The sequence below is a fragment of the Mesocricetus auratus genome, unplaced genomic scaffold (genome assembly GCF_017639785.1).
Source record: "Mesocricetus auratus isolate SY011 unplaced genomic scaffold, BCM_Maur_2.0 Super-Scaffold_4256, whole genome shotgun sequence".
NCBI classification, from domain to species: domain Eukaryota; kingdom Metazoa; phylum Chordata; class Mammalia; order Rodentia; family Cricetidae; genus Mesocricetus; species Mesocricetus auratus.
In genome coordinates, this window is record NW_024429182.1 from 48,424,839 (window position 1) to 48,450,585 (window position 25,747).

At 42.0% G+C, this 25,747-nt stretch overlaps 2 long non-coding RNA genes across 2 annotated transcripts in view; one reads left to right on the top strand and one right to left on the bottom strand.

Annotated features, from left to right (window-relative positions):
- Positions 1 to 2,436: 2,436 nt before the first annotated feature.
- LOC121140880 overlaps positions 2,437 to 25,747 on the bottom strand; it is a 47,392-nt gene continuing 24,081 nt past the window's right edge. The window contains exon 3 of the long non-coding RNA XR_005877830.1: positions 2,437 to 2,526. This is a non-coding gene — a long non-coding RNA (uncharacterized LOC121140880). The remainder of the gene's footprint in view (positions 2,527 to 25,747) is intronic.
- On the top strand, positions 11,517 to 17,790 carry LOC106022816. The gene is made up of 4 exons (XR_005877829.1): positions 11,517 to 11,697; positions 14,474 to 14,568; positions 16,387 to 16,556; positions 17,650 to 17,790. It is a non-coding gene; the product is annotated as an uncharacterized LOC106022816 (long non-coding RNA).

Sequence of the window (25,747 nt, forward strand, 5' to 3'; positions counted from 1 at the left end):
TCCAAGGAACACCAGAACTCTGGCTATCTGATGCCTGTGTGACGCAATACTGGGTCCTACTCCTGGATCATCCTTGGGTCCAGTTCCAGAAACCTACACCCATCAATCCTGCTACTCTCTTGCCTGATGACAGCCCACAGGTGCACATCCTTGATTGTCAGAAGATGAAAGATAAAACTAGATCCATGGGAGTTGTAATACTTGCTTTTACTGAATCGATTTAGGCCCACACCTTAGGTGCAGGTACCTTAACCCAAAGCAGAATTGATGGATCAGGCCTAGGCACTCTGATGGAAAAAGGGAAAGACCACTGCCATGCCCACAGATGGTTGCTATGTTTTTACAACCATGCATGTCCATGTGTAGAGAAAGAAGGCTTCTCACTAGGGGAAAGGACATTAAAAACAAAGAAAAAGTCTTGGGCCTCCTAGGGTTCATATGGCTTCTCCTACAAGATTTATCCTCCACTGCCAAGGACATCAAAAAGATGACACCCTGAGGCAGGAGGTAAGGAGGTCTCTGACCTGGCTGTTCAACAAGTGGCCCTAAGACCAGTGGAGCCCATTGATATTCTAGTGGCATAGCCACACCTGGTGTTGCCTGAGACACTATGGTACAGCCCAGAGGAAATAAGGATGCAAAAAGAAGAAAAGAAAGCTCAAAGCCACAGGTTGATGAAGGACACCAGAGGCAAAGATCATTCTCCCAGAAGAATAGACAGGACTCTGGTAACTGACCTTCAAGAGCCTACTCATCGTGGGTCCAAAAACTTTCTTAGTTACTCAGACCAAGGTATATTATACCTAGACTGGACAGCATGGCCTGGCATAGGACATCTCAGCACATGCCAGGTTTGTACTCAAATGAATCCAAAATAGAGAGCCCTTACCCAGGAAGGGATCTGAATGAGAAGCCAACACTCCAGCAAACTTGTGGAAACCAACATCACTGAGATCTGGCCTGCCAAGGGAGGATATAAACATTTGCTAGTTTTTATACATACCTTTTCTGAGTAGGTACAAGTGTTCCCCACCAGACTAAAATTGTTCAAATAGTAGCTTCAAAGGTCATCCAGGAATGGGTCCCCTAATTTGGCCTCCCCCTAACAATGGGATTTGACAATAATCTGGCTTTCATAGCCAAAAACTCTCAACTAATAGCTAAATTTTTAGACACAGATTTAAAACTTTATTATGCATATAGACCTCAGAATTCTACACTGGTAAATAAATAAATATGATGTTAAGGAAAAAGCTAACAAAACTCACATTATAGTTCAGTCAAGTGTAGATAGACCTACTTCCTTTGTTTTGTTTTGAGTTTTGGGCTCACTGAAGCACATATGGGGAGGGATTCACCCCCTATGAAACTATGTTTGGAAGAATTTCCCAACTGCTTCCCCAGCTCCGAGAACAGCAGTTGGAAAAAATCTCTAACCATTCCTTTCTCAAGTCACTACAGGTTCTCCAGTCCTTCATAAAGGTTATCCATTGGACTCTCTGGGAGATCCAGCTGACCTCCAAGGCCACCAACACCTTCCTCTTGTTCAAGCCCAGGGATACTGTCCAACCACAGAGACACATGCTAAACCATGTTTATTGTTGCTATATGTGGGGACACCAGACCTTGAGCAGAGACCCACTTCCCATTCAGCCTGGGAGTAGGCAGCTGTAAGACAATGTTTACTAAAAACATGTTTACTAAAAACAATACAATGCCGGGGCAATAAGTTCCTGGAAAAGGCCTGCCCACAGAAACCGCCCTGACCTCGACCTTGTCCAAAGACTAACCGCCTCTTCTGACACGCCCAGATCAGTTTGTGGTGTCAGAGAGAACCAGCCAGGGTAGAGGAGAGAGCAGAAGCTTTTCTGGAGGGAGCCTTTCTTAGGAAGTTTTCCTGAGCCTTTTTGGGGCCTGCTTAAAGTTTTCTTTATATCGTTGAACAAGTCTCTGTGTTGTCAATCCCCGACACCCTCCGCACGTTCTTGGACACAGGCTGCGCAGCAGGTGCGACAGCTATATTCAAAATAGTCAGAAATTAGAAGCAACCTAGATGTTCCTCAACAGAAGAATGGGATATTACTCAGCCATTTTTAAAAAAAAATAAAATAATGAAATTTGAAGGTAAATGGGTATAACTAGGAAAAATTATCCTGAAAGATCTAGAAAGACAAATATTTTAAGAGCTATGAGACCTGCTCCAGACCAGTTCCAGAGGTAAAATGCTTCTCAGGATTGAAGGAGGGTGTAGAAGATTTCTATAATAACTTCACATACAATCTGAGGGTCATGATCTTTATTTCGTGTCCCCTTTAATATTCTGTTTCTACTCTAATAATCCTGCTCTATTTCTAACTGCTCTCTTCTTCTTCTTCTCCTCCTCCTCCTCCTCCTCCTCCTCCTCCTCCTCCTCCTCCTCCTCCTCCTCCTCCTTCTTCTTCTTGTTTCTTCTACTACTCTAAAAACTCTTCTTCTTCAGGAGACTTGAAGTGGCAAAGAAGTTTCTCATTGGTCAAAAGCACATTCCTATGGGAAGCAATAAGGAGCTGAGTCATTTACCATGACAACACAAAAGGCCAAAGCCATAGGAGAAAACTGCACCCAGACAGGGAAGGCACAGTGCCCAAGGATAACTTCAAGACACAGATCTGTTGTTATTAGACTGACAAGTGAAGAATTAGCATGCTTTTCTTAGTAAGTTGGTAGACATCTGTGACTCTGGCCTTGTGCAAGCTGTAAAGCTTTCTTTTTACAAAATAACTTTAATCTAGCTTGAACTTGCTCTGAGGTATAAGTGAGCTAATTGTGTGTAGTAGTCTGAGCAAGAGAACGAGGCAGGCTGTTAAGAGTCAACAGTCCTTATGGGACAAATGTATGCAGTTATGAAGCATGTCACAGTACATATTCTATATAAAAATTATGTATCTAAGTGAAAAGTCATCTTCCATACCATGCACAGAATATGTGCCTAGCAAACAATTAGCACACTGTAGTGCCGTGGGGAAAATTCTCAAGCTGTAATGTGAGGGAAAAGACCTCCACACAAGAACCTGCAATGGGGACAACTGACACATTCAGAAGGCAGCATTCCTTATCATCTTGCAGAAAAGGTTAAGATCTGCATCTCTGATGACAATGTTCTTCATCACCTTGCTAAATGAGTTATGTCCTTCAAGAGATAAGCAATCTCTGATGGACTGACCCCTGGAGTATGTGCTGAGCTCTCACTGAAAAATATGATCAGTGCCTTGCTCAGCCATCATCAGAGAAGCTTCTTCCTGCATCAGATGAGAACAAATACAGAGACCCACAGTCAGACATAAAGCAGAGTGTGAGAGGCCTTGAAACAGTCAGCCCTAAATGGGATGTCTCCATCAAATTCCTCCCCTCAGAGCTAAGGGCATCCTGTGGAAAAGGAGGCAGAAAGTGTGTAAGGGCCAGAGGGGATGGAGGACACCAAGACAACAAGACCCACTGAATCGACATGAGCAAAGCTCATATGGACTCACAGAGACTGAGGCAGCACACAGAGAGCCTGCAAAGGCACACACCAGGTCCTCTGACAATATACTATGGCTTCCAGTTGAGTGGGGCTCCTGAGTTGAAAATGGGTGGGTTTAGCCGGGCATTGGTGGCGCACGCTTTTAATCCCAGCACTAGGGAGGCAGAGGCAGGTGGATCTCTGAGAGTTCCAGGCCAGCCTGGTCTACAGAGCTTTCCAGGACGGCCTCCAAAACAATACAGAGAAATCCTGTCTCAAAAGAAACACAAACAAACAAACAAACGAAAACGGGTGGGTTTGTTTCTTGTGCCTTTTCTTGCACTCTTATCCTTCTGTATGTTTGATTTGTCCAATTCCAAGGTTTTATTTTGTTTTACCTTATTATATTTTATTTTGTCTTATTTAAAAATTTAAACAAGATAAACCATCACTGTTATATTTTCATTAAGAAAGCTACTTAAGGAATTGATATGCAGTTGTGGCAGCTTGAGAAAGCCAGTGTGAGGAAGCTGTGAACTTACTATGCACTACACATAGGGCAGAGTGCAGAACGGTTTTCTCACAAGGTGGTCTTCTAGAAATAATTGCATAAACTACAATAAATGGATGCACTTGAAAGCAAGAACATGAAAGGAACGCCCTAGCATGTTCATATTTTCTCACGGTAAAAACAAAGCCTGGGAGAAATATTCTTGGATCTTTTCACATGAGCAAAGATGGTAGGACATAACACCATGTATATTGCCTCACTGAACTTGCATTTTCTTAAGCTAACTATAAGCAGCCCTTCATTGTTGTGGAATAATCTTTTTGTACACTGTACAGATGTGTCACTCTGATTGGTTTAACAAAAAGCTGAATGCCCAATAGCTAGGCAGGATCTGGGGGACAGAGAGGATGATGGAAGAAGAAAGATGGAGATGCCAGGAGATGCCCAGCAAGCAGGTGGGTACTATGGAGATGAGGTAATGAAGACATGAGACAAAAAGTAAATTAATAGAAATGGGTTAATGTAAGCTGTAAGAGTTCATTAGAAAAAAAGCCTAAGCTATCTGCTGAGTTTTCGTAATTAATAATAAGTCTCAATGTTGGTTTTTGTGAGCTGGAGGACCAAACAAAAACTAGTTATAAATGGTATGCAATGTGAGGATATGTATTTCCACATAAGGCCTGGGAACGCTTTTAAAAAGGTTTCAAACACACAAAAACAGAGTCAAATGTGGGTTCCTAGTCCCACCATCTCTTATGCAGCCCATGGTATGAATAGTGTCTCCAGACACTGCCTGTGGGATTCAGCCACCAGAACTATAAGCTGCACAGCAGTTTAAGGTTTTGGTCTTTCACACAGAAAAGGTTACAGATAGACAGTAAAGCAGTTTCAGATGAAAAAACAAACAAGCAAAAAACTCTAAACAGGTTACAGCATGCTTAGCAATGTGCATAGGCTTAAGGGGAAAAAAGGAAAAGGATATAGACAGCCATAAAAATAGTTTTAAAATAATAAAATTTTAAAGAGAGAAGTAAAATAATAAAAAAAGGATAAGCCACAAAAGGATGGGAAATATTATAACACGGGGAGTTTTGACTTTATATGGTGCTTTGTTCATTTTGATTTTTTTTGAATGTGTGTTTACTTGGGACTAAATGGCCATGGGACCAAGCTGGGACAGAAACTCTGTCTATAAATGGCACCCTCAATGTGGGGCAAGAATTTCCACATAAAACCCAACGAAAGCTTAAAAATGGTTCTAAACACACAAAAACAGAGGCGCACCAGAGCCGCACTGGGCTTGCTAGTCTCACAGTCTCAAGCAGGCTATGGTGCAGAGACTCTGTGGCACTGGGACTTGAACACAGCATGGTGGATTCCAGTCAAGGTACACGGAGGCTGTGTCCCCAAACTTCAGAGCATACTGCATGACAGACTTAGCTTTTACTCATTCAGACAAAAAGGATTTCTGGTCAGTGGGCTACAAGTTGCTTGATGGCAGCATAGACAAGAGTTGAGGCAATGAACGCAGCTCCCAGAGCTGGTGGCAAACTCCCCCCACCATGTTGGAAAGCCAGCAGCCAAAACCTCCACTTAAATCCTAGCCATGAAGTTTAGCAGATTTAAAGACTCATGTGGTCAGAAAAAGACAGAGATATGTGGTAAAGACAGATTCAGAGGGAAAAAACTCTAAACGATTTACAGCGCGTTTAAAAATATACATAGGCTTGGGAGAGAAAAGAACAAGGATAAAGTCCTTACAAAAGAAATAGAGTAGCGGGGTGTGATGGCACATATCTTTAATCCCAGCACTCTGGAGGCAGGTGCAAGCAGATCTCTGTGATTTCAAGGCCAGCCTGGATTACAGAGTGAGTTCAAGGACACCCAAAATTACACAGAAAAACACTGTGTTCATTTCAAAAAAATGAAAAATGAAAGTAAAAGAAATAGAGATTAAAAAACATATATGGAAATTACACAGAGAGTCTGGATACTGTATGTCATTGTGTTATCTTTGAATTCTTCGATTGCTGAGGAAGGAGCAACAGCTGATAAAAGACATTTGATTATAAATGCTGCTGGATTAATCCAACCTATATATTTTGAAAATTCATTGACTTCAAAAATTAAGTCTAAGAACATGTTACTTTAGAAAAGAGGTTTTGCTTTTGTTCCCGTAGATAAAAAGCTGTGGATTCCTTCCAGACTAATATGGTTTGATCAAACAAGACCCCCTGAAGCAGTGGCCCAGGTGATCCAACATTCAAATGCAGCCTCAAACTACTATAGCCAGGACCTGGGTTTTGTCAGAATCCCCTTGGGATTGACAGTGCCCCAAACAGCAGAAAGCTATTTGGAGAGAACTACACCAAAATTCCAAACATTGTTTATAAATATTTGTTTTCATTTAAATGGGGTTGGTTATAAATGGTTAGTGATAAAAGCCAATCTCTTTCTAAAGAAACAAAAGGAATATGATATAGAAATTAATACTTTGCATTGGTATGGATTTTGGTTTATTGATACAAATGTAGGGTCAATTCTGTTATAGATATATTTTTACTCTTGTTTAGATATTGTGTATGTACAGCTCTTTAAAAAATATAATGTATAATTAAACACAGGTTATAGATTGTCACCTATAACAGTCAAAACCTATGTTAGTTAGGTTTTCTAGATATCACAGATGTATTTCAAGTGAATAGGTATCCTTCAAAACCTGTCAAAGAACTTCAGAATGTGGCATTTAAATGGTTTATTAGGGTTTTTCATGACAAAGAGACACAACTGTTCCTGGCAACATCGATTACACCAGAGAGGAAGATGGACATGGAAGAAACTCATTATGGAGTTTGCCTTCGACATGGCAAGACTAGCCATTTGGGCAAGAAACTGCTCTTGCCTGCATTGTTTGACTGTACGCTGTACAAACTGAATATGCAGGACCCACAGGAAACTGACTTGTGAAAACAAGATCGGATCAGTCCTTCATGGTTTCTGCTTCATGGAACAGTCTACCAGACATTCTGAAGGACACAAAGAAAAATGACTGACAAACTGCCAATACAAGTGGGACAGTTTCAAATTTCCTGCTTTGCTGAGAAGTCTGTCAGACACTCTAGGCCTATAGGCTGAAGATAGATGCCCCAATGCTACAGAGGAACTTGGGGTGACTGTCTAGGCAGCGAGATGTCTCTGTCAATTCTAGAGTTTATATATTATCCTTCTGAGGTCTTTGACGAAGTTGAAGACAGATAGTTATGTTATGATTTTCCTTAGTTATGGTAAAAGATAAGTTACATACTTTAGACTCACAAAGATAGGATAGATGATAGAATATTTTCTTTAAATTTTACCAAAAGTTAATGAACTAAATATTATTAACTGTGGTTCTTACTTGATAACTGTTTTGTTATATATAATTTTACTATGTTAAAGTTAGAGCCTTTTTTTTATTTGGACAGAAAATAGGAGATGATGGGTGATATCCTTCTGTATATATGTTTCTCTTACTGATTGATGAATAAAACACTGATTGGCCAGTAACCAGGCAGGAAGTATATGTGGGGATACCAGGCAGGTTGAATTCTGGAGAGCAGGAACAGAGTGATTGAGACGCCAGGGAGATGTCATGTAGCTAATGGGAAGACAGGACATCAGGTGTTCTCCAGAAAGATAAAGCTATGTAGAAATACACAGATTAATAGTTATGGGTTAATAATTAAGAGAGCACTAGCCAATAAGAAGCCAAACAGTTTATAATTAATATAATTAATATAATAAGCCTCTGTGTGTTTTTTGGGACTAAGGGACTTCGGCACCAGGAAAGACAGAAAATTCCGTCTATAGCATAGATATTTACATCACAGTTTGGTTATGCAATCTAAATGAACTTATAAAGTTGACAGATGCCTTTTATCTGCTCAAACATAGAACAAAAATCATCGTTAACTGACTTGTGCACACCACATATTCCATACTTGTGGTAAGGCAGATATGTATGTTACCCTTAAAAGTTTGTGTGTTTTCAGAACAAGACACCAATGAAAACAGGTGGCCCAGGTGATCCAGTCTCTCGAAGTGCCTCTGTTGAAGTTCTGCATCCAGAACAACTTCAAGACTTCTTATTGAGATAGTCCAGCCTCACAGATTATTCCAACCAGGACTTCGGGTAAGCCTTGCATTATCCCATCACACCAAGACTGACTCCATCAGGACTTGGCCACAAATTTTTTTCATGGTTCCCTTGATATGGGATGTCCTTCTGTATACTGCAAATATGTGTTGCTTTTATTGGCTGATAAAAAAAAGCTACTTTAGCCCATGGCAGGGCAGAATATAGCTAGGCAGTAAAGCCAAACTAGATACCAGGAGAAAGAAGGGGGAATTGAGAAAGATGCCAGCAACTGCCACAGGAATAAGATGCCGGAGAACCATCAGTAAGCCACAGACCACTTGGTAATACAAAGATTAATAGAAATTGGTTAATTTATATGTAAGAGCTAGATAGTAATAAGTCTGAGCCATCGGTCAAACAATTATATTTAATGTTAAGCCTCTGAATGATTATTTTATAACTGGCTGTGGGACTAGGTGGGACCACAGAAAAACTTCCAGCTATATCCCCTAAAGATATAATCACCCCCAGAAAACAGGAAGCAGCCTAGAGAGCACAACACCCACATTCTCAAGAGGTGAAATGGGTAGTTTTGGGCCCTTCAGTGGATTATAGATATTTGTCATCATTTAAGGGAGTTGGTTACAAGTTGTTATTAGTAATGGTCAAAGAACATGCCCAAAGTTGTTCATTCATAGCTGCCTCATGGATAGAAAAAAATAAGCGTGCCCTGGTTTTACCTCACTGGCAGATAGAGACGTGATAACCTAAACTAATCCTGCAGTAAAAGATTCTCAAACTTCTTGCATATACCTTCATCCCAGTTTATTAACAAAAGATCTTAGCTCAGTGATTTACTGCTCCCTCCTGTTTCCCCTAAGAAGATAATGACAAGGGTAATCAGCCCTTTTGTTCATACTCAGGGAAAAGTAAACTTTGCTGAAGGCCTGTGCTGCCACTGAGGCCAGAGCACTGGAAGGTGCCAGGTTTTGTTTCTTGTGTGAATTAAACTTAGACCCTCTCCGTGACCAACAGCCCTAAGTAATTGTTGCAAAATTTTCTCCTAGCAGTTTTAGTTTATTGCTCTGTGTGTAAATCTTATCTGCCCTGCTGACCCTGAGAAACTCAACCCTGACATTGTATCGCAAAAAGAACTACTATTGCAAATGGTATATATACCTGGGGAGAACCAGAGGAAAAAAAAGACAAGAAGAGAGCAGAAGAAGAATAAGGAAACATGCAGCTTGACAGAGTTTAGAATCAGCTAGGAGATGGTTGGGTATTCCTCCAGGAGAGTCTGTGAGAACTACCAGAAAGGATCTAAGTGAGAAAGAAAATATAACTTAACTCTGGATAGAGTCATCCCATGGGGGGCCTCGGTGGAATTAAAAAAGAAAAAGACAGAGTGCCATCTGCATCCTGAGCCACCCAGATGCGAGCACTAAACTGACCTTTGGCTAGGAAAACTTAAAAGGTTAACTTGTAAATACTCCTGAGAATCAATGAGAGAGTTCAAATACTCATTTCTCTGCTTCACCAACTAGAGGTAAAAAAGCAACTGATGCAGGAAGACGTGGGAAGACAAGAAGAGTACCTGGAATAATTCATATTTTGTATATTTTGCATGACTCCTTGCCCTTGATCCATAAATAGACATGTATCCTGTAATAATTGAAATGGGTTCATTTTCTATTGGTATAATTGCTGAAACATACTAAAGAGTCTTTTAAACACTGTTATACATTTTGGTGTTATAACATCTAACTATGCTACAAGGGATGGAAAGTCATAAGGACAGTAGGAAAGGCAAGTATTCAGTTGCTTGACTCTTCAGATGTCTGGTGAGTGTGTATGATGGTTATTTAAGAACTTAGGTATGCAATCTAGTGGAGTACTGCGGAAAATACAACTGTCTTAACTCATAAATTAAGTCATCTTCTGACATTTTAACTTAAATATGTGACTTAACTAATACAATTCCATCTTCCTGTACTTAAGTGGAGAATTTTGTCTTTACCACAGATGTATACCAAGACTGAGCTGTTTGGCTAAAACATATACAAGTATCTATTGGTCCTGACTAAACGGTTATTGTGTTATTATATATATGCCTGTACATCAGGATAACTGTAATAACTAGCACTATTCAATAAATTTATAAGAGATATAAAATTTTTATTTCTGTCATAGTTGTAGATTTAGCCTTCTGAGTCAAAGCTTCTAAATCTTGTTTCAAAATTAGAAGCTTGGGCTGGAGAGATGGCTCAGTGGTTGAGAGCACTGGCTGCTCTTCTACAGAACTTGGCTTTGGTTCCCAGAATCCACATGGCAGCTCACAACAGCCTGTAATTCCAGTCCCAGAAGGACCCAATGCCCTCTTCTAGCCTCCAAGAACACTGCATTTGCATGGTACACAGACATACAGTCAGCAAATATTTGTACATAAGATAGATAGATAGATAGATAGATAAGATTTCCAAAAATAAATGCTTATTCATGTATTTTCTCTTTGCGTGTGTACACATGTGTGCACATGTACACTTTATTTACTTTGTATGCACGGGGGAGTATTTGCCATGGCACTTGCATGAATGTCAATGTTGTGCCCAGGTTTTCAGAATCCCAAAGACAACCCAAGGAGTTAACACTTCTGATGCAAAAGCAAGAGGTTTCTTTTAATTGTTCAATTTAAAGGGAAAAAAGGGAGGGGGAGTCCTGAGACTGAAAGTCTCAGTTCCCAAGGTTCCCATGGTTACAGAGATTACTTAGCACACAAAGTTTCCATGCAAGGTTATCATGAAACAAAGGGCCTTGAAGAAGGCAGTAACTGTCACCTGGTTAGGTAAAATTCATTGGCATATCTGTGGTCTAGGGGCTCATGACAGGAGCACATCCTGTGATCTAGAAGGTTGTAAAACCAGTAGGGCAAGAGGCTATCTGGTTCCCATTCCTCTGAAGGCAAGTGGGCAGTTGTTGACAAAGCTGCTGGAGGGTTCAAGCTTCCTTTCTTTCTGGGATCCATCTGTGGTCTCTGGTCAGAGGACCCTTGTTTAGCTAGGATCTTTTCTTATTTTTCCCACCACAGTCAAAAGACCATTTTTGAGAGTCAGTTATCTACTTCAGTCATGCAGGTTCCAGGGACCAAATCAAGTTGTCAGGCCTAACTGGGAGCACTTTTACCCGCTGAGTCAACTCAGGAGAGGCTAAAAACATCACAAGTAAACAAAGGCCAATGAGGCAAGTAGATTTGACTTTATATAAGCAGGAAAAGATGAAACTGAACTGTAGTCATTTCTTTTAAATGCTTCTGTTGGAGAAAAACGAAACTGAACCTCAGAGCCAACAAGAAATTTGATATTAGTCCCAAAGACAGTTCTCCACAGCTGATCAAGTTGTTTCATTTTGCATTCGTGTACTCTATATAAAGACTTCCCTTGGTTGAGTATCATCACTTTCTACCTCTTTTAGTTTGGTGGAATTGATTTCTGCTCAGCTAAACTTCTTAAAAATTTTGCTTTGTCCTAAACTTTTAAGGACATAAAAGAGCCAAACAGGAGACCAGTGGGTGCTAACTTCAGGATGCCTTTTGTAAGTATCTTCATTTTTATGGGGAAGTCTCAATGGGGTGGCTGCCTTTGGGAGGGATTCAGCTCAGTTTGCTGGTCTTAGGAAGAATGAATGCATACATCTAACTTCAAAACTTATGTGAAAATTCAGCTACTGTGCAGAAGTGAGATTCCCACAGGAGACAATGATTTCTTTGCAGAGTGGATATCTCCATGTGTCCACAGAACTGGATTATGGTCTGAGGTATAGGAAGGGAGCGACATTCATGTCTCAAAGGGAGCTGGATCTTGCTCTAGAAGTTGTGCCTGTCACTGATCCTTTTATGTCCCCTGTAATTGCAACCCTTCCACCTGCACAACCAACCATAACCTCCCCCATTCCTCTTCGGTGGCCACTCCCCACCCCTTTTGTAAAGCTTGCCATGTCACACACTCACACACCACACATACCAATCCTCTCCACACATGTCAGAACACACACACAATTTTAAACATATTCAGATGAGAGCATTGGAGACTTGAGAGAAATTTACTGACATTAGAAAGAAAAGAAAACAAGACAAGAAGGCAAGCTGAAGATCTTGGTAGCTGCTGAGACACAGGGCATGGAAAAGGAGAAAGGGACATGAAGTACCTAGTAAAGTACCTAACAGACACTCCTGGAAAATAGAGGCAGAAGCCTAAGGCCTTTTGTCCTTACATTTTACATTGATGTGCAGATTTGACCTCTTCTTAGGTGACATTGTCCTAGTTTTAGAGGACAAGACTGGGCCCAGATAGTCCTAATTAAGCTGAGCTACTGTCTTCAAGATGTCAATTAAGATGACAGTTGTGAAATGCAGAGAAAGATTTGTTCAACATGGCTACACTAACAAGAACAAATAAAGACAACCACCAAGTTCATCTTTCAGTTGTACATGAGATTTATAAATAAATGGTGTCTCTCTTTGGAATATCTTCTCTCCTTCCAGGTATGTGTCTTTGACCCATAAGTGACAGTCCAGCTTTTCAGGCCAACCAAAGAGGAAGTAAATAATCTTACTGTTTTGTTTGTTTTGTTTTGTTTTACACTTGTAGTCAGCTAAAAGTTTCGTTGTGTAGCCTAGAACTCAGAATTCTGCTTAAGACAGAATAATTATTACTCATTGCAATTGATTTACCTTTCACTTTTGTTAGATTTGGGTCAGGAGGGAATAACTGAACAGCAATGATTACTATCAATTTACATTATACCTTTGTTAACTTCTGCCATTAGTTCATCTTTACCTTGAGTGAGTAACAAACAGCTTTCAGATCTTTAGCACTTACTGAGATCCAGTTCAGGTCCATTTTCTAGCAATCGAAGGGCAATGCTTGAATATGCCTCATGAACATCTTGGAGATCTTCCATTATTGCTCTTGAAATCTGATCTCTCTTATCTTTCTTCTAGTTCCCTTTCTAGCAGGGCATTGCTGATAACTGGTCATGCCATTTGTCTCTGAGGACATATACTCAGTGGTTCCTGTGGCTTCAAACACCACTTCCATTGGTTTCCTGCCTGCCTACTATCAGGTTTACATTCCTCTTGTTCCCTCCTCTGCTAAGTTAGTTCAACTTAGGAATCACGTCATTGGATCTTTCTCACCAGCCAAAGGGAAGCCTCATGTAGGAACCCATCTTTGTGAGGCTTCAGTCAGATTCAGCCAACTTGCCTGGTTCATACCTGAGGGGGACAGGGTTGTGGATTGAGAAACACCAGGTAGAGATGCTAAGAAAAAGACAGAGATACAGAATAGAGTCAGGAGGGCTATCCACTGAACACTGAACACCTCAAGTTTATTTCTCATTTTCTAAGATACCCAAGTCAAAAGGGGGGGCAAAAAGACTTCTTTACCATGATACAAGGAACAAACAGACTTACTTCCTTAACTCTCCAAACATTCAGTAATCATACCTTAGACTGAATCTCTCATTATCTGGATTTGATGGTTAAGACATCTATACCTTAGACCAAACATCCTTCAGTGGCTGCAACTTAGGCCTTTAGGTCTTATGGCTTTAACCTTGAAAGAGTAAGGATAGTTTTGGACCTTAAGTCAAAATGAAGTAGAGCAATTTTATGGGCCCTGACAGCCTTACTTCTTCCAACTATCCCCCTCAAAATGTCACTGTCCCAAGTAGGCAGATTGTCTCAGGATCTGGCTTCATCTGGAGGTTCAGAGCAACAGTAGAGGTTTACATCAGGACCAGAAAACTGAAGATGTGGCACCTTAACAAACGTTGGAAGTCTCCCCTCCCTCATGAGGTTTTTTTCTGCAGGCCTCCTTTTCCTTCACTATTCTCTGTGTCCTTTTTAAAGATTTATTTATTATACAGTGTTCTGCCTTCATGTATGCCTGCATGCCAGAAGAGGGCACTAGATCTCATTCTAGATGCTTGTAAGGCCCCATATGGTTGCTGGGAACCAGACTCAGGACCTCGGAAGAGCAGCCAGTGCTCTCTCTGAGTCATCTCTCCAGCCTTTCTCTGTGTTCTTATACACAACATCAACACTATTCACTTCCTACACACAGCACTTTCACTGTCTCACTGACTCCAGACCACACTTCTCTACCTGAACAAACCAATGATACTCAGAAGTAAAATAAAATTTTAAAAAAAAAACTCTTTTCCACCCACACTGGATTCTCTTAAAGACTCAGACAGACATTTTCCCCCAATGGGACTGAGAGATAATAAGTCATAGAGACAGGTTCAAAATCAAATTTGTTGGTGTCCAAACTTGTTTTCATGCTCTTTCTGTTCATTTTTATTCCAGATTGAAAGACTGTTTTGGGAGGGACTTGTAGGTGGAATGATAACTCTCATCATACATGCTGTTTTGATCCTGGCCAGGCCTGGTAACACACATAGGTGAGTGTAGTTTAAAGGGGGTCTTTCTGTTTCTCATACCCATACAGAAGCAGGTAAAATCACACAATGTCTAATCTCTCTGAGCATGACCATCCTCCTGTCATTCAATGTTCCTTCTTGTGCCTGTGCTTTCCTGTGAAACAGATCCTGCCCATGACTCAAATAGAGCCCAGAAGACATATGGAAGCCATTCAAAGAAAAAATCACCCTGTAATTAAGCAAATCTAAAGATTCTAGAAGGGTCTCTCACTGAAACCCAAAGAAGTCCTCCTCCTCCTGGGTTTTCATAATCCAGGGTCTCTCTTCCCTTACAAGTGAGGAGATAACTTACCCATTGCTTGCACCTTGAATCTTGTGACTTGATTCAATTTGATAAATCATAGTTGATTAAATAAATAACATTTGATATGGGATTTTAGCCAACAGGTCTTTCCAAGGCATTTATAAATGTGTGGTGTAAGCATCTATTGAAAGGGAAAAATTAATAAAAGTCTAATAACTTAGACTCCAAAAGCCCAAATATAAAAGGAAAAACTCTTAAGCCTCTCTGAGTTCCCAAAAAGACAACCCAATAGATAAGGCTAAACAAAGAACTTGATACATGACTAGAGGCCTGGGAACAGACAGCACACCCCAACTATGTCAACATTTCTCTGTCCTAAAGGAGATCAGATGGTGGCGCACGCCTTTAATACCAGCACTCGGGAGGCAGAGGCAGGCGGATCTCTGTGAGTTCGAGACCAGCCTGGTCTACAAAGTGAGTTCCAGGACAGCCTCCAAAGCCACAGAGAAACCCTGTCTCGAAAAAAAAAAAAAAAAACTAAAATAGCTATCAATTTGTGGTTGTACAAGTCTCTGGCCAAGGAGATAATCAACAAATTTGTTTCTTCTACAGCATCCTGCTTAATTGCACCCTGCCTGAAATATACAGTTATTGTTTCATCCTATGTAACCATGAAAGCTTTGTAATCTCAAGACACTCAGTCTTTTGCACTTTCTCTTTAAAAACCCCCTCAGCCAAAAAGCAGCATTCTGCTTGTTCCTGAATGGGCAGAATCTGGGCTGCAGCTTGTAATAAAAAGAAACTTTTGCTTTGACATTAGTTGGATGGCTTCCTTGGTGGTGGATTTTGGGGGTTCCATGATCTGGGCATAACATTTGGTGTATTGGCTGGGAGCCCCAAAACCCCTCCGGCTTCTGAAGGTTTTGTCTTCTAACCAGTTGGTGAGTGTTCTGTGTTTGCTAAGTGTGTAAATGTCCTGTGTTGTCAAATGTGCGTTTTTTTATAGGTACAATAGTGTCTAGGTAAATCCAGGCTAACAGCTCCACCGTTCCCTTGACAGATGTGCATTATATGGGCAGGCCTGTGGGGAGCATGGGGATGTCCCTACTCCTCATCCAGGGCAGGGGTTCAGCCAGCTGAACTATCCTGCACTCTAGGAGGGGACCAGATCAGGGATCAAGTCGCCCTATATTTGGCTAGCCATCTGAAGTGAAGGTTCTTGCAAGATTCTGAAGATTCAGAAAGGGCCCCAGTCTGTGTTTGTACTGTGTTGCTCGTCCCAGTTTTTACTGTGTTGTATGTTTGTGGTGTGTGTTATTTTTCGCCTCAATCCTACAGACACAACCCCTGACTAGTAACAATGGAACAAAACAGCCCTTCTCCCCTAAACGTTTCCTCCCCCGCCCTGTTCCTTCCAAACCCCACAGACGCTGACTAGACACACCAAAGCACCCGCCAGAATCCTTCCTATCCTTCAGGGTTAAACAAATGAATTTAATATCTTTCCTCCCCTCTATTCTCCCCCACCTTCACAGGAACTCAAACCCTTGGAGCAGCCAAACAGGCAGAGCCGGCCAAGCACCCAACCAGGGACATGGGAGACCCTGAGCAAGTGTCATGTGGCCGCAGGGCGGCTACCCCTCAGACAGAGGCTGTAGACTTTCCCCTCCGCCCTGCGGAATCTCCGGATGCCACAGGGAACACTGTAAGAATTCAAAATTATGCTGGCCTGCCCCTGTCACCTGGCAGAATGCACTCAGGCACTTCCCTGGTCAGCCCAGGGTTCCATGAGTACTAGTCTGCACCCAGGTATAAAGACCCCTTTAAAAGAAAGACCCCCGCCCACTTATTTTCTCTTACTGTTCTTTCTGCTCTCTAGTTTCTCTTACTGTTCTTGATCGCTTGCTCTCTTATCTGCTCTTTCCGGCTCTTCTCTCTCTCCTCTCTCCTCTCTTTCTGCTCCTGTCCCCCTCTTCTCTTCTCTTCTCTTCTCTTCTCTTCTCTTCTCTTCTCTTCTCTTCTCTTCTGTCCTCCCTCTGTGTCTCTTTACCTCTTTTCTCTTTCCTTCCCCCTCCCTCCACTTTCTACTAAAACTTACTCCACCTCGGTCACCCTTGCCAGCCATGGAATCTGCCATGGTCTCCCCACGCAGACTCCCTTAAGCTTTATGCTTACCCTGAAACAAAAGAACAAAAAACACTAATGCCCACTTCCCCTCTACCTGTCCCGATCAGGATTACAACATCGCCCAAGGTAAAGAGAAACTTCTGGTCTATCATCAGACTCTGCCAGTGGGCCTCAGGGAGGCGGCACAAAAGCTGGCCAGAACGTTTAGGGTACGTGATGTTAGGCAGGGTCCAGAAAAATGTCCGTCTGAGTACCTGGAAAGGTGTGAGGAAGCCTTTCTCGGTTGCACCCCATATGATCCTGAGACAGGGAAAACGGAGACAACCGTGATACTGGCTTTCATCCATCAGGCAGCCGCAGACATTGAGAGAATGCTACAGTCAATAGAGAGACTAGGGAAAAAGAACCTTAGGGATCTAGTTGCAGTGGCAACTTCTCACAGGTCAAAAGGGACTCCAGATAAGTACACCCTTTTTTATCCCACCTGTCTGTTCCCGAGGATGGGATTTTTTTCTTCCCTGGTCTTGGTACTCCTGCCCTTCCTGATCACTGAAACTATGGACCTAGAGTGATCACTAAAACTATGGACCTAAGAGTTCCAATTAAGTACATAAATTCTAACTTCTGCTCCCAGTTTAAACATGTCTCAAACAAGTTTCTACTTCTGGCAGATGCAACCAAGCATCAGTTGAGACTACAGCCTGCTCCTAAAGACTACGAGGTCTGGACTTCCTGCGGATGTGAACACTCCCCTGTATCTTCAACAGAATCTGCGAACCAACTGCTTCTAATAAAATACTCCATTGCCTAAATTCCCTTGTTTTTTTTTTCTTTTCTTTTGACTAGCATTTCAGCCTGCTTGGGTCCCTAACAATGCCCCAAAATCAGCAAGAAGTAGAACAGGAAAGAATGCATCATCCCTTTTCCCCTGGCTAAGATGCTAAGTCAAAAGAAAACTCCCTTACATAGGAGACAGAAAGACAATAGGCACAGATGTCACATCCCTAGGAAAATCTGTTAGGTAAGGACTCTTAGGGCCTGTTACCACCCCTTTGAGCCCCTCCTTGGCCACCTTGATATCTGCCCTCACAGGTCCCCCTTCTGATACTTCTTTTACTGCTAACATTTGGGCCCTACATTGTTAATATGCTACTCTAGTTCATGGGGATTACTTAAGCACTATTCAGTTAATGGTTCAGAGATCCCAGGCCTACCAAGCCATGCCCGAGGCATCCCCAGAAGTTTTCAAATTACATGCCAGAAACAAAGGGATTGGTTTTTCATGCAGAGTTGGAAGGGGAAATTAAAGGGGAAAAGTAATAAAAATCTAATAACTTAGACTCCAAAAGCCCAAATGGAAAAAGAAAAACTCTTAAGCCTCTCTGCGTTCCCAAAAAGACAGCCCTACCTACAGATAAGGCTAAACAAAGAACTTGATACATGACTAGAGGCCTGGGAACAGACAGCACACCCCAACCATGTCAACATTTCTCTGTCCTAAAGGAGATCAGATAGCTATCAATTTGTGGTTGTACAAGTCTCTGGCCAAGGAGATAATCAACAAATTTGTTTCTTCTACAGCATCCTGCTTAATTGCATCCTGCCTGAAACATACAGTTATTGTTTCATCCTATGTAACCATGAAAGTTTTGTAATCTTAAAATACCCAGTCTTTTGCAGTTTCCATTTAAACACTCCCTCAGCCAAGAAGCAGCATTCTGCTTGTTCCTGAATGGGCAGAATTCAGGCTGCAGCTTGTAATAAAAGAAACCTTTGTTTTTACATTCAATGTGTCACTTCCTCAGTGGTGGATTTTTGGGGTTCTGCAATCTGGGCATAACACTATAAGCCAGTCATAGGGTACACATATGCTTGTATATGTGAGAGTTTATGGGTTGGAAGAACAAATATCTAGAAATGTGATCTGTAATCACTGTTTACTTAATAGCTATGTATTGAATGTTTATTTTATATGTTAAAAACTTTTTCATGGCAGGAGTTGGGTAAATATTTTAAAGATGACAATGTCCTTGATCTCAAGGAATGGAGCTTTGCAAAGAAGATACTACATGTTTTAGTCAGCTGTTCATCATTGTAACAAAATACAAGATACAGTCTAGTTATGAGGAAGAGAAATATATTTAGCTCACAATTTGGAGATTCAAAAGCATGGCCATGTATGTGCTCAGTCTAACAAAGACACTTCAGCAAATGGAAAACAGTAGTAATGGAAGTTCTTATTGAGGTGTGCCACAATTTGTCAATCCAAGAGTAGAGGACGGTGGGTGGGACAGACTGGCTCTTTTCATAACTGCCTGTAACTGTTAGAGCTTTTGAAAGGAAAGGCTTCCCCGTGGAGGTGTTACAGCTCTGAGAGGAAAACCTGCCGGGAAAGGTATCCTAGCAGTCAGGTGTTGGGCCCCAGCCCCACGGGGTCTCTGTGAGTTGCTGGTCAGCCTACAAGTGCAACCTGTTTTCCAGTCCAAGTGCTGCTTCCTGTTTTCTAGTCCTGGCTTACTGCCCCAGCCTTGACCCTCTGACATCAACATCTAGCAGGAGGAAAACACACTGTCTTCCACCTGGGGTTTTTCCACTGTGCTGTAAGCCTGTATATAAGACTGCTCCCTCCTACAAGGAAGAGACCTCTTAGCACTTGCAATAAAGACACACTCTCTCTCTCTCTCTCTCTCTCTCTCTCTCTCTCTCTCTCTCTCTCTCTCTCTCTCTCTCTCTCCTGGCAATAAAGGCAGCACATGCATTCTCTTAGTACAAACAGCTGGACGTCTTGTCTTTCTTTTCCTGATACCTTGGACTTGCTTGTGGAATGGGCGCCCCAATGTCAGGAGACAAGGAATACCACTAAGTCAGGACTCATAGTAATGAGCAAAGAAGTCAAGATCATGCTGGGGAAGCATACAGAAACAGCTGACCTGAGCAAGTAGGAGCTCACAGACTCAAACTGACAGCTGAGAACTACCAAAGGACCAAACCAGGATCCCTGAATGTGGGTATCAGTTGGGAGGCCAGGACTGTCTATGGGGCCTCTAGCAGTAGAACCAGCATTTATCCCTAGTGCATAGACTTTGGGAGCCCATTACCTACAGAAGGATACCCTTTCAGCCTAGATACATGGAGGAGTGACTAGACCCTGTCCCAAATGATGTGACAGACTTTGATGATCCCTCATAGGAGACCTCACCCTCCCTGGGGAGTAGATGTGGGTGTGGGATAGGGGGTTGGTGAGGGACATGGTAAGACAAGAGGGAGAGGGAACTGGGATTGGTATGTAAAATAAGATTGTTTTTTATTTAAATTTAAAAAGTATAATAAAAATTTAAAAAAACAAACTTCACACAAGAGATTTATTGGGAGAGACACAAGAAGATAGCTGCTTCTGCTCAGTCAAGAAGCAGCAAAGAACTGAGCAGGAGGCAGGCTTTATAGAGTGTCTGGGGAGGCAGAGCTGTCCGGGTGGCCTGGGATTAGAGGGACTTTTGTGGCTTGATCTTGGCCTTTTTTGTTGTTGTTGTTCTGTAGTGTGGGGCCTGGCCACTCTCCTACCTCAAGGGTTAGGATGACCTTTAGAGAAGTCTAAGGCATGGGACCTAGCTATCCTTGCCTCCAAGGGATTACTTTCTCCCCATTTTTTGTTTACTATTGATAAACAGTCAGGGGTCAAGAAAGAGAAAAGGAGGTGATGTTATCAGTAGACTATTTCCTGTTGAATGGGAGCATTGAAATCCTGGGGGCAAGCTTGATCTTTTTAGTGGGGGCTATAACGGGATGGGGTGGTTACAGACCTTTGGCTCAGGATCTAGGAGCTGGTAATCCTGTAATAGCAAATGATTAAAAGTCTGATTAGAAATCATTTGGATCTGTTGCTGAAGAAATTTAAACAAGAAGTTTATAAGGCAGGGTGAGACTAGTAGGATTAAGAAAAACAGAAGAAAGGGGTTTAAAAAGAGTAGTGTCCAGTTCCATATGAACTGTCAATGAGCCACTGGTCAGACAAACAAATAAGCTCTTTGTTTTTTGAGTTGTCAGATCTTAAATGAAGTTTTCTCATCTGGGCTGACAATGTCTCCCCCAAAAGCCATAGGTATGAGAGGCCACCCTTTGAATTGTTGGTCATGGTTGTCCAAAGATTCCCAAAACATTATAGGCTATTGATGTTGCCCTTGTTTTCCTCCCAGGGATGAAAGTTAAGTCCTTATTGCTGATGACATCATATATTTCAGACATAGAACCCAAAGATTCTGCGCTGAATCTAACCTAAAATTTTCCTCCCTTAAGACTATCTTACATTATAGCCAGGTGGTGCTAGTGCACATCTTTAATCCCAGCACTTAGAAGGCAAAGGCAAGCAGATCTCAGTGAGTTCAAAGTCAGCCTGTTCTACAAAGTAAGTTCTAGGACAGCTAGAGCAACAAAGAGAGACCCTATCTCAAGACAGCGAAAACAAATGAACAAACAAAAAGACTATCTTTCATGGTACCAGAAGGTTCCATGCAAGCTTCCAAGAGAGAAGAGCAACCAATAGTTCTACCCAGCTATGATGATCAACATGGCACCATAACCCTAAGGCTGTAGTAGAGGTACACATAGCTTGGAAGTAACCCAGAACACTTCTAAATGAACTTATGGTCCAGTCAATAAGAGGAAAGTTGTGCTGACACAGGAAACCTAGCCAACTACCCAAAGCTACTGAAGTGTGGGTCTTGGAGAAGAATCTACAACCACCAATTTGCTAAACCAGCACAAATTCTAGCTACATTCTAAATATTTGTGGTTTCCTACGACAGTCTCTATCTGCCACATTTCTTTGATGAGGGTGACACCTATACTTATCTGTGGGTATAAAGATAAATATTTGTGGCAGATAGAGACTATCGCAGAAAACCACAATCAAAATAAGTAATTGTGTGGAGCCCAGCCTCAACTAATACATCTACAACATAACTTTTATGCCTAAGGCTCTGGTATTACTGTGGAAGATGGGGTGGAAAGACTGTAAGAGCCAGGGGAACTTCTTTCTGTGAGATTATGTCTCCTAGAAATGTCAGGGAAGCTACACCCATGAAGTCTCACTAAGAGGGCTGCCTGAACAAGGACCACACCAACAGACAGGCTAGCACGGAAGGGAGAAAGCTCATGGGACCTCAACCCTAGACAAAGAATTATAAAACAACTCAGGACTGCTCAGAGTGAGAGAAATAGTCTTCCCTGGGAAGATAATGCCAATTGATTATCCAGTACCAAGTTATCAAGCCTGAAATCATATTTGTGCAAGTAATATTATATGGACTGTTCAGGATATGTATATAATATATATATAGTATTATGTACATACATGCATACATATATATGTTTATATATAAAGTGTGTATATATGTGTGGGTATATATAGTGTGTGTGGTGTGTATGTGTGTAACAACTTGAGAAAAGGAGGTCATATCCTGGGGGTTGCAGGATACATGACAAAGGTTAGAGGGAAGACAGGGAAAGGAGGAAAATGTATTTGTCTTAGCTAGTGTTCTATTGCTGGAAGGAGACACCATGATCAAGGCAACGTACAGAAGAAATCATTTAATAGGGGACTTGCTTACAGTTTCAGAGGGTTAGGCCATGAAGCACAGCAGCAGGCAGGCAGGCATAGCACCGGAGCAGTAGTTGAGAATTCACACTAATCTGCAATGTGCTGGCAGAGATAGACTCTGGGCCTCATGTGGCCTTTTGAAACCTCAAAGCCTACCACCCCCGGTTAAACACCTCCTCCAATAAAACCACTCCTTCTAATTCTTCATAAACAGTTCCCTGGTCCAGCCTTGATATGAGGATTTGTGCCTAGTCTTATTGTAATTTGTTATTCCACGCTCAGTTGATATCCCTGGAAGACCTGCTCTTTTTCTTTCTCTCTCTCTTTCTTTCTTTCTTTTGGGGGGAAAGGAGTGGATCTGGGGGAGAAGGGATGTGGGGAGAGAATGGGAGGAGTCGGGAGGGAGGGGAAACTACAGTTGGGATATAATGCATGTAAAAAAATAAAATAAAATACCTCCTCTACTGCTGGTGGGAGTGCTGAATTGTACTGCCACTTTGTAAATTCCTCAGGAAAATGGGAATCAGTCTATCACAAGACCCAGCAATTCCACTCTTAAGCATATACCCAAAAGATGCACATTCATACAACAAGGATGTCTGTTCCACTATGTTCATAGCAGCATTATGTGTAATAGCCAGAACCTGGAAGCAACCTAGATGCCCCTCAACTGAAGAGTGGATAGAGAAAATGTGGTACATTTACACAATGGAATACTATTCATCAGAAAAAAAACAACAGAATATTGAAATTTGCAGGCAAATGGATGGCACTAGAAGAAACCATCCTGAGTGAGGTAACCCAGTTACAAAAAGAGAAACATAGTATGTACTCACTCATTTATGGATTTTAGACATGAATCTGGAAGTGCCATCCTACAGTCCCACTGCCAGAGAGTCTGAGAAACAGAACCTTCATCCAGCGACTGATGAAAGCAGAGGCAGATACCCACAGACAAACACTGAACTGAACTCCTGGAATCCAGTGACAGAAAGGGAGAACTAATGGGAAAAGGAGTTAAGACTGGGCTGGTTTAACCCACAGAAACAGTTAACCTGAACAAGAGGGAGCTCTTGGACCCCAGATTGATGGCTGTGTGGAAAGCATGGGACTTACCCAGACCTCCTGAATGTGGGTGTCAGTGAGGAGGCCTAGGTAATCTATGGGGCCTTGGGTAGTATTTATCCCTTGCGTACAAATAGACTTTGAGTGTCCATGCCACAGTATGGGATGCTGTCTCAGCCAGGACTCTTGGGGAGGGCCTAGGCCCTGCCCTGGATGAAATGACAGACTCTTGAGATCCTCCATGGAGGGCCTCACACTCCCTGGGGATCAGAGTGGAGATTGGGTGGGGGACTGGGGGACCTGGTGGGGAGGGTGGGGGAGGAGGGGAAGGAGAGGGAGCTGGGATTGACATGTGAAACAAGCTTGTTTCTAGCGTAAATTAAAAATAAATCAATAAAAAGTCACTACTAAACCATTTTATTTCATTTTTGAGGACTTGCATGATTTGGATACCTCATGAGCACATCATCAAAGCCTTGGTCCTTGGGTTGACACTGTCAGGGGCCTTGTAAGGGCCCTTATATCATTGGTAGTATGGCCTCAAAGAGGATTTGGGGATCCTGACCCCTTCATCCTCCTTTGCTTCAGGGAACCACAGCATGTTCCTCACCGTTGCCACCATTGAATGCTCAGGTCTTGAACTGGAATCTCAGAAACTGCAAGGGAACAGTCTTTATCTTTCTATAATTAATTACCTCAGGAACTTCATTAACTAAAGCAAACACCTTCCAACGCAACACTGTATGCTGTGCTGTGTGTCAGCCCACACCATGCTGTGGTGACTCTGCTGAGCTGCTCTTCCTAAGAATGGACTAACTCACTCAGAAAGAACATCCAGATAAGCTGTTTCTTAAGGTATCAAATGGGAGTGTGTTGGCCTAGTGGTGGTGGTGTTGTTATAGTTACAATCACCAAATACCTAGAGCAGGCTAGTTAATAAAAAGGAAAGAAATAAATTTATCTTTATTGTATTGTGTAATGGCAAAAAACGTGTGGTGCATGTGTGTGCACGCGTTCTCTCTGCCTTTCCATATCTCTCTGCCTTTCCATATAAAGCCACAGGAATTGAAGAATAACAGCTCCACCCTAATGACCTGACAATCCAGTCACTTCCTTAGAGTTCCACCTTTATACTCTGCAGACACTCTGACACCTCTAAACTCTGACATCAGTTCAGGGAAACATATCATATTCAGACCTTAGGGAGATTTAAAAATGACCCTTCACCTTTAGACTTGAAGAACTGCAATGTTGGATAAGAGTCAGACACAGCCCATCCATTTGCAAATCAATCTCTGTTAGACTCAGTCCCTCAACTTTCCTCTGATTGGTCTTTCTCTCACATGCTAGTGTCAAGAACAATTTCATGTTTCATAAAGTTAAATCAACAACCAGAAGTCAATAGAGGCTATTAGAGGCTATATAACTGCAGAGGGCAATAAAGGCTGGGAAAGTAAGGTTAAAGTTCCCTTGGGTAATAGGCATAAAGGACATCTCTCTATCAGTCAAAACTGCCACATGCATCACACATGATCTATAGTAATGCTGTCCTCCTTCTGGGATGTTTAGTGCAGACATTTGTGGGATTGTTTTAATGTTTGTGTTGTTTATAAGAAAACGCCTGTGGGCTGGAGAGATGTCTCAGCTGTGGGAGTACTGGTTGCTCTTCCAGATCCGAGTTCAAGTCCCAGCACCCACATGGAAGCTCACAACTGTCTGTGACACCTTTACACTAATGCACATAAATAAAGCTAAATAAATTTTAAAAAAGAAAATGTCTGCAAGCCAGGTGTGGCAGAACATCCCTTTAATCCCAGAACTTGGAGGCAGAGGCAGGAGAATCTCTAAGAGTCATTTTTAAATCTCCCTAAGGTCTGAATATGATATGTTTCCCTGAACTGATGTCAGAGTTTATAGGTGTCAGAGTGTCTGCAGAGTATAAAGTTCAAGACCAGCCTGTTCTACAAAGTGAGTTCCAGGGCAGCCAGGGCAACATTTGAGACCCTGTCTCAAAAAATAAAAAACTGTTTAAATGTCTGCCAGTGGGTATTTTATTTTCTTTAGAGAGAGAGAGAGGGAGAGAGAGAGAGAGAGAGAGAGAGAGAGAG